The sequence below is a fragment of the Bos grunniens genome, chromosome 6 (genome assembly GCF_055505025.1).
Source record: "Bos grunniens cultivar Pamir isolate PY7600 chromosome 6, Bosgru_T2T1.0, whole genome shotgun sequence".
Lineage (NCBI taxonomy): Eukaryota > Metazoa > Chordata > Mammalia > Artiodactyla > Bovidae > Bos > Bos grunniens.
In genome coordinates this window covers 33329216-33338937 of record NC_141170.1, presented here as the reverse complement: position 1 = coordinate 33338937, position 9722 = coordinate 33329216, and the positions used below count along the sequence as shown (strand labels likewise).

Below are 9722 nucleotides of genomic sequence, written 5' to 3'. Positions count from 1 at the left end.
CTGATGACAGTGGGGAGTTAAAGCAGAAGGAGACGACAGGATGAGATGGTTGGATAGCATCACTAACTCAATGGAGTTTGAGCACACTCTGGGAGATGGTGAAGGACAGGGAAGCCTGGTGTGCCGTGGTCCATCAGGCAATGTTATCAGGTTGATCAGCAAACATAGGAAAGCCCACCATAGGGATCTCATGGCAGATGGCCTCGTACGTGCCGCTGGTTCCACCATCAGTTATAAAGCCTTTGGTTTTTGGATGACCTAGCGTTGAGTGACTTTCAGTAAAATTATCACTTATAATTCAGAATAAAATGAGAAATGGCATTATAAGGCACTGTAAAAAGCAATGTTTTTAAGATAACAGATGGTTACACACAGGAAACTGCATTTAAATTGCTTTCAGACCACACAGCCAGAAACTCCTGTCTGCTGGAGAGATAAGTGAAGACTTCATGAAAGAAGTGCTTTGTCACTTGGACTTCACAAGTGAATTCAAGATTGGCAGATGAACAACTTAAAGAACACCCTGGGTAGAAGAAACCATATATGCATAAAAGGGAGCATTCAGAAATATATTCTCTAGAAGATTAAGGAGGTCATTTAGTCTGATAAGAATGGTGTCAAGATCACACAGAGGGTAATGGTAGTGACTGTGGAACCAAAGAAAAGAGAATCTTCATTTTATTAAGAAATATGCTACCTATTCATGGAAATGATGTGGATTTTATTTCTGTAGAAAATGGAGAGTTACTGGTAATAAATAAGGAGCAGTTATTTATCAGTAGTATTTAGAATACTCCGGAAAGCATTCAGAGGTAGAACAATAACCCATTAAGCTATTCATAGTTAGAAGCAATTACAGGCAAAATGAGGATATTTTAATTTGGGGCATAAGGGACAGGACCAGGTATATAATACAGTGCCAACTATGATATGTTTTCCTTCGCCCCTCTAGAGTTGGGAGTAAAAACACAGAAGTAAAATTTTCTTTCTGAATGTCTTAATAATAAACACTTGATACGTTTATTTCCTATTGAAGTACTATCACTCTGCTCAGCTGTTAATCATGTTTTTAGGATTTGTCTGCCAATATTTACCAAGAAGGTCATTCTGGGGGAATTCAGTTATACAGACGAGCATTGGGTCCTAAGGTGTCTGGCTTTTTGCCATCATGTCTCCACAGAACCTGTTAGGGTAACAAAAATACCTTATTCAATGAGTTTAAAGTTATAGCATTAGAATTCAAGAGATAAAAGATAACATTAAATGTCTTCCATATGTCATGTAAGGAAGAAAGGATGCGTGATCTTAAGCAACGATAACTACTAATGCTCTGACATCAGTAGGAATACTTACATTTTACATACTTATTACTGTATTCAATCAGCTATGGAATATAATCATGACCATTCACACATGATGGCATAAACAAATGATGTTTACATTTATAAAAGAAGACTTTTTTCCTGTAATTTCTAAGTATCAGTAAGGCTGTTGTAAAAGTTCCAACTTTGTGGTAATAAAATTGATCCAGCGGACCATGAACACACTAACAATGAACCACAAAGGAGTGAGAGTGGCAATCTGTAGTTTCTACGCCCAGTACAAAAGTAAGGTATGGGTTTTGGAATTCCCAATCAATTCTCATACACTGGGTTATAATTTATAGTGTTTAACCTCTATTTGCTCTGGGACTGTAAAGTAACTCTACCAGCAAAGACACAGCACAGGTCATTAGGAGAAGATTACAATATCAGAAAACAAATTATAAAAGTAGTTCAAAATATACAAAGACCCCAGGGGATTTTTATGTATTAGAAAATAAGGTACCACTCTATTTTATGGAGAAAGAGGCTGCTGAATCTTTTCCATGCCACTTTCCTTATGCTTGATTCCTTCTTACAGTCCCTCTCCCTCCTCAATCAGGAGGAGCAATGTGACAGGTTAGAAGCAGAGTCCATCAAGGGCCAGACCTTATCATGCACAGAGTTTACTTAAGGGCAGGACCCTGTCTTCTCTTTGATCTTCCTGATTCAGACTTTGTCAGGACCAAGTCACCAGGGAAGCTGATGTTTCCCTGTCTCTAAGTCACTGTGCCTGGATGGGATCTGGAGGTCTCTTGGGGAGCCCTGACCATCCTTTCTCTGAATAGCACCGTGCAAAGCACAGTGATAGGGCTACTTTAAAATTTAGGGGAAATGAAAGGGGCCAGGATTATCTGGCAAGTACAGTCTGCATGATGCCTTCCAGACTCTTATCACTATTGCACAATGCCTTTGTGCTACTGCACTTACTGTTAAAATTTAACTCTTCAGAATATTTGTATGTTTACTGTGTCCTCAAGAGTCTTTCAATGAAATGGAACAAATGACAAAGCAGAATTTGATGGTTTATCTTCCTTCCCACAATTCCATTATAATATCAAAATTCATACTGGATCTCTTAGATATTTTCCATTTTGATAATGTTAATCCAAAGTATTGTTAATAAAAGATACTCTAAACTACCGTCAGTCAGTCAGTTCAGTCACTCAGTCTTGTCCAACTCTTTGCAACCCCATGAATCGCAGCACGCCAGTCCTCCCTGTCCATTACCAACACCTGAAGTTTACTCAAACTCATGTCCATCGAGTCAGTGATGCCATCCAGCCATCTCATCTTCTGTCATCCCCTTCTCCTCCTGCCCCCAATCCCTCCAAGCATCAGGGTCTTTTCCAATGAGTCATTCGCATGAGGTGGCCAAAATATTGGAGTTTCAGCTTCAGCATCAGTCCTTCCAGTGAACACCCAGGACTGGTCTTCTTTAGGATGGACTGGTAGGATATCCTTGCAGTCCAGGGGACTCTCTGCTGCTGCTGCTGCTTAGTCGCGTCAGTCATGTCGGACTCTGTGCGACCCCATAGACGGCAGCCCAACAGGCTCCTCTGTCCCTGGGATTCTCCAGGCAAGAATACTTTAATGGGTTGCTATTTCCTTCTGTAATGCATGAAATGAAAAGTGAAAGTGAAGTCGCTTAGTCGTGTCCGGCTCTTAGCGACCCCATGGACTGTAGCCTACCAAGGGACTCTCAAGAGTCCTCTAAAACACCACAGTTCAAAAGCATCAATTCTTCAGCACTCAACTTTCTTCACAATCCAACTCTCATATCCATAAATGACCACTGGAAAAACCATAGCCTTGACTAAATGGACTTTTGTTGGCAAAGTAATGACTCTGCTTTTTAATATGCTATCTATGTTGGTCATAACTTTCCTTCCAAGGAGTAAGCGTCTTTTAACTTCATGGCTGCAGTCACCATCTGCAGTGAATTTGGAGCCTCCCAAAATAAAGCCTGACGCTGTTTCCACTGTTTCCCCATCTATTTCCCATGAAGTGATGGGACAAGATGCCATGATCTTCGTTTTATGAAAGTTGAGCTTTAAGCCAACTTTTTCACTCTCCTCTTTCACCTTCTTCAAGAGGCTTTTTAGTTCCTCCTCACTTTCTGCCATAAGGGTGGTGTCATCTGCATATCTGAGGTTATTGAGATTTCTCCCAGCAATCCTGATTCCAGCTTTGCTTCATCCAGCCCAGGGTTTCACATGATGTACTCTGCATAGAAGTTAAATAAGCAGGGTGACAACATACAACCTTGATGTACTCCTTTTCCTATTTGGAACCAGTCTGTTGTTCCATGTACAGTTCTAAGTGTTGCTTCCTGACCTGCATACAGGTTTCTCAAGAGGCAGGTCAGGTGGTCTGGTATTTCCATCTCTTTCAGAATTTTCCACAGTTTATTGTGATCCACACAGTCAAAGGCTTTGGTATAGTCAATAAAGCAGAAATAGATGTTTTTCTGGAACTCTCTTGCTTTTTCCGTCATCTACAGATTTGGCAATTTGATCTCTGGTTCCTCTGCCTTTTCTAAAACCAGCTTGAACATCTGGAAGTTCATAGTTCACATTTTGCCGAAGCCTGGATTCGAGAATTTTGAGCATTACTTTACTAGCGTGTGAGATGAGTGCAATTGTGTGGTAGTTTGAGAATTTTTTGGCATTGCCTTTCTTTTGGATTGGAATGCAAACTAACCTTTTCCAGTCCTGTGGCCACTGCTGAGTTTTCCAAATTTGCTGGCATATTGAGTGCAGCACTTTCACAGCATCATCTTTCAGGATTTGAAATAGCTCAACTGGAGTTCCATCACCTCCACTAACTTTGTTGATAGTGATGCTTTCTAAGGCCACTTGACTTCAAGTCTGGCTCTAGGATGCCTGGCTCTAGGTGAATTTTCACGCCAGTGTAGCACTTGTCATATATATTTTGGCTTTTATAAATATCTGGGAAAAGTTGGAACTATCATAGTAATTTACCTTTCTTGCAGAAATTGTCTGTAATCACACCTTTTATATTATTTAAGTGACTCATTAAATATTTTTCCACTATTAAATTACCTAAAAAGGTAGCTTTTGTGGAATCTGGGCAAGAGCTGATGCTATCATATTGGCCCTTTCTTCTGTTAATAACCATTGACTCCAAAGAAAACACCACAATATCCTTTTCCCCAGGGCTCTGGGCAAACTCTTTCACTTCCTGTGGAAAAAAAATTTGCTTCATGTGAGGAAATTAATAAGATGACTCCAGTCAGGCCCTCTTGCCCCATGCTCTCATGCTCTCTCACCCATGTTCTGTAAACAATGAGTTTGCACGGTTATGTAACAGATGAGATCTGTAACAGATGTAGGACTACATATGCATATCAGGAGGTACTTACTGGTCATGGGCTTCTTTGTGAAATAGACCTGTAGGAGCCTCACCATGAAGGCCCTGGCTGCTGCTGCACTGGGGCTACATTGGCGTGACCCATGGTTGTTACATGAGGTAATGTTATGGCTAGGTTATGGTTATGTTATGGCTGCTGCTACAGGTGCTGCATAAGCCAGGAGAGAAGCTGTTTTATGGCTGCTGTGCCAGTCAGGAGACATAGTAACCTGTCTGCAGTTACTATGGCTCCTTGAGTCTCCTTCTAGGCTCTTAGCTTGTGCCTTGCCTCCCCTGGGTTCAGCGAACACTGTGAGCTGTATGAATGGAGAGAAAACTGGCGTCACAAACAAGATCAGCAAGACACTTCATCACAAAGGAGCAACAGCCATAGCTAACATATTGAAAAGATTGGTCCAAACACCTAAAGAGAGAAAGTTGGATATATTATGCAATTATTAGAATAGTAGCTTTTTAAAAGATATTGCCATCTTCAATTCAGTTCAGTTCAGTCACTCAGTCATGTCCGACTCTTTGCGACCCCATGAATCGCAGCACGCCAGGCCTCCCTGTCCATCACCAACTCCCAGAGTTCACTCAGACTCATGTTCATCGAGTCAGTGATGCCATCCAGCCATCTCATCCTCTGTCATCTCCTTCTCCTCCTGCCCCCAATCCCTCCCAGCATCAGTCTTTTCCAATGAGTCAACTCTTCGCATGAGGTGGCCAAAGTCCTGGAGTTTCAGCTTTAGCATCATTCCTTCCAAAGAAATCCCAGGGCTGATCTCCTTCAGAATGGACTGGTTGGACCTCCTTGCAGTCCAAGGGACTCTCAAGAGTCTTCTCCAACACCACAGTTCAAAAGCATCAATTCTTCGGTGCTCAGCCTTCTTCACAGTCCAACTCTCACATCCATACATGACCACAGGAAAAACCATAGCCTTGACCAGATGGACCTTTGTTGGCAAAGTAATGTCTCTGCTTTTGAATATGCTATCTAGGTTGGTCATAACTTTCCTTCCAAGGAGTAAGCATCTTTTAATTTCATGGCTGCAGTCACCATCTGCAGTGACTTTGGAGCCCAGAAAAATAAAGTCTGACACTCTTTCCCCATCTATTTGCCATGAAATGATGGGCCAGATGCCATGATCTTCATTTTCTGAATGTTGAGCTTTAAGCCAACTTTTTCACTCTCCTCTTTCACTTTCATCAAGAGGCTTTTTAGTTCCTCCTCACTTTCTGCCATAAGGGTGGTGTCATTTGTAAATCCGAGGTTATTAAGATTTCTCCTGGCAATCTTGATTCCAGCTTGTGCTTCTTCCAGCCCAGCATTTCTCATGATGTACTCTGCATAGAAGTTAAATAAGCAGGGTGACAATATACAGCTTTGACATACTCCTTTTCCTATTGGAACCAGTCTGTTGTTCCATGTACAGTTCTAAGTGTTGCTTCCTGACCTGCATACACATTTCTCAAGAGGCTGGTCAGGTGGTCTGGTATTTCCATCTCTTTCAGAATTTTCCACAGTTTATTGTGATCCACACAGTCAAAAGCTTTCTTAATCATTCATAAAGGTATGGTTCAGTAGTGTTAAGTGTATTCATATAGTGAAAGCAATCACCAGAACTTTTTCATCTGGCAAAAATTGAAGTCTATGTCATTAAGAAACTACATTTTCCTCTTTCCTCAACCTCTGTCAGCCATCACTCTGCTTTATGTTTCTACAAATTTGACTAGGCTGGATACTCTGGTCTTCTCTAGTACTTGTGTTTCTGGACTAGCTTATTTCATTTAGAGTAAAATTCATCTGTTGTGTGGTGTGTCAGAATTTTCTTCTAAAAGCTAAGTAATACTTTATTACTTGTCTAATTCAATGAAACTATGAGCCATACTGTGTAGGACCACCCAAGACAGACGGATCGTGGCGGAGAGGTCTGACAAAATGTGGCCCACTGGATAATGGAATGGCAAATCACTTCAGTATTCCTGCCTCAAGAACCCCATGAACAGTATGAAAAGGCAAAAAGATAGGACACTGAAAGATGAACTCTCCAGGTTTGTAGGTGCCCAATATGCTACTGGAGATCAGTGGAGAAATAAATCCAGAAAGGCAGTGATTTGGCAGGTTTGCAGAGGAGGCCTCCAATAAATTCGAAATTTCGTAGCACTGAGAGAGGAAATTCTAAATTCCAATAGGTGCCATGATGAGTCATATTTCAGCTTTCCCCATTATCTCAAATGTTGTAGTGGGTCTTCCTGAAAGGAAAAACAAAAACAAATCTTTGATGAAATGACTATCTTTTCACATGCGTATATTAGGTAAGTTTTGGGAAAAGGCTTGGAATGTTTTGGCCAAAGATGTTTCAAAGTGTCTGTTTTTTGATAAAGCAAATACGTATGTGCATGTATAATATGCAATACGCATGCATGCATGCTAAATCGCTTGTGTCATGTCTGACTCTCTGTGAGCCTGTGGACTAGTTGTTCTCTAGACTCCTCTGTCCATGGGATTCTCTAGGCAAGAATATTGGAGTATTAGTAAGGTAGATACTGAAGTTTAGTAAGGCAGATATATAATTGCTTACAGAAGTCTTAATCCTTCAAATTGTGGTTTATGGCTTCCTGGAATGTTCTATACTAGTAATGGAACACAGGGTTCTACTTTCAATATTCCATAATTTTTTCCATAATATTTATGAGTTTGCTGAACCCTGTCATGCCCTCCTCCAGGGGATCTTCCTGACCTAAGGATTGAATCCATGTCCCTTAAGTCTCCTTCATTAAGGTTCTTTACCACTAGTACCACCTTGGGAGCCCATAATATATAATATAGTGTAATATAATAAGAAAACTGAGCTACAAGTAGGAACAAGTAGGAACAAACAAGTAGGAACAGTTTCTAAGTGCTACCTAGATACTATTGCTACAAACACCTGTGTAACCCTTCAATATACATGTCTTCATTAATCAAAAATTTTACGAGGTTTCTAGTGATGCTTTCTAAATTAAAAAAGAAAGTTTAGTAAGGTAGATATATTATTTTTTGGAGAAGTCTTAATCCTTCAAATTGTGGCTTATGACTTCCTGGAGTGTTCTATGCCAGTAACGGAACACAGGGTTCTATTTCCAGTATTCCATAAAAGTTTCCATAATATTTATGAGCTTGCTGGATCATTTTATATTTTCATTTCCTCATTTTACTTAGAGGAGACAAATTCCTGTGACTTTATGTGAATTCACCTTCAAACGAACTAGAAAAAATAAGATTTCATGCTACCAACTAAAAACATGACTTACCTAGTATTTCACTGTAAAACTTACTCCATGTGTTCTCATTAAACATTTGGAACCAAAAATCAAAATAAAGTACATACGTTTTTGACCCTCTCTCTGGATGTCATATGATGACTTAATTCAGACAACGTAACAGGTACATAAGATGGTAAGAATGGAAGTTTTCCATTAATCTTTTCAGTTGAATCACCAGATGAGAAGCAGGGATTGTACAAATAAAGGTACTTTAGGTATCTCAGTGAGCAGCTCACCACAGGATCCAACGGCATCTGCAAGAACAACATCAAACCTGATTCCTGTGTTTTGTCATCAGTCACTTGTTAGAAACAACATCTTTACAGAGATCTTTAAAAACATCAAAAAATTCCCAGTATAAACTTCTTACTAATGAAAAATGTGTCCAAAACAAATCTTTTGCCAGATATGTCTATGTGCTGGCCACATGCTTGATAAAATTCTTACAATGTGCTGTGTGCTGTGCTTAGTTCCTCAGTCATGTCTGAATCTTTGGGACTCCATAGAATGCAACCTGCCAGTCTCCTCTTGCCAAAGGAAAAGTCTCGTATTTAATAGGAGGTGATTCATTGGGATCAACAAGAATGGAAGTTGGAGGTGTCAGAACAGTCACCTCCTGACCCCTCCTGACAAGTTCGTCCAGAACTGTTTTCATATTCATTCAATGACTGTATTCCATTGGCCACACCAGCACCTTTCCATAACTTGTAGAGCTAAAGTAGCAAGTCATCTGTTGCAGTACCAGAAATGAGAGCCACTTCATAGACATTTTGCTCCTGCAAAATTACTGCATCCCTTCACCAGTGCTCATGCGTATATAAAAGGAGAAATCAATCAGGAAGTTAAATTATAATTCCTGATTTATAATATGGGAGTTTATATATTTATAATATAATGCAACTCAAATAAGTACATTATATTAATTGTCAACAGCAGTGGAAAGCAAGTGAAAGGGCAAAGGGTAAAACACTTCTAGATTATACAGTGTGTTCAGTATTGTCAGCACTGTCATTGATCTAAAAGTCGATGAGTTTACACATGCAAATCCACTATGTTATGTAAGAGACAAGACTAGCCTTAAAACTGTAGCAAGTGAATGTCTGCATTCTCCTTCAAGCAGAGTTAAAGAGTTAAGGTGACATCAATAAGATAGATGGGTTACTGTCCGTAGGGTTGCAAAGAGTCAAACATGAGTGAAGCATGCACGCACACAGCAAGATAGACAGTTTGAAGGTTTCAACACTTGTATTTCCCACAGAGAAATAGTGAAAACTATAAATAGTGAAGTGAAGTCATTCAGTCGTGTCCAACAGTGAACAATATGTTGGGAAAGCTCTGGACTATAATGAAAAAGCAACAGAAACCTGGCACGATTGAAATCTGAGAATGGTCATATAGAAAACATGGGGCTGATTTTACCTGCATTACCCCATCCTCCAGTTCAGAGATTCTGGGTCTTCTGGCTAAGATCAAGGGTAGTATTGGGACTTCCTAGGTGGCTCAGTAAAGAATCCACCTGCAGTGTGAGAGACCTGGGTTCAATCTCTGAGTTGGGAAGTTCCCTGGAGAAGGGAACGGCCAGAATAAGGCTTTCTAGCCTGGAGAATTTCATGGACTGCATAGTACATGGGGTCGCAAACAGCTGGATATGACTGAGCTACTTTCACTTTCAGGTGGCTC

General features: G+C 40.3%; 1 pseudogene; it reads right to left on the bottom strand.

The window, feature by feature from the left end:
• Positions 1-133: 133 nt before the first annotated feature.
• Positions 134-8811, bottom strand: LOC147370555 (UDP-glucuronosyltransferase 2B31-like; annotated as a pseudogene).
• Between the last annotated feature and the right edge of the window lie 911 nt (positions 8812-9722).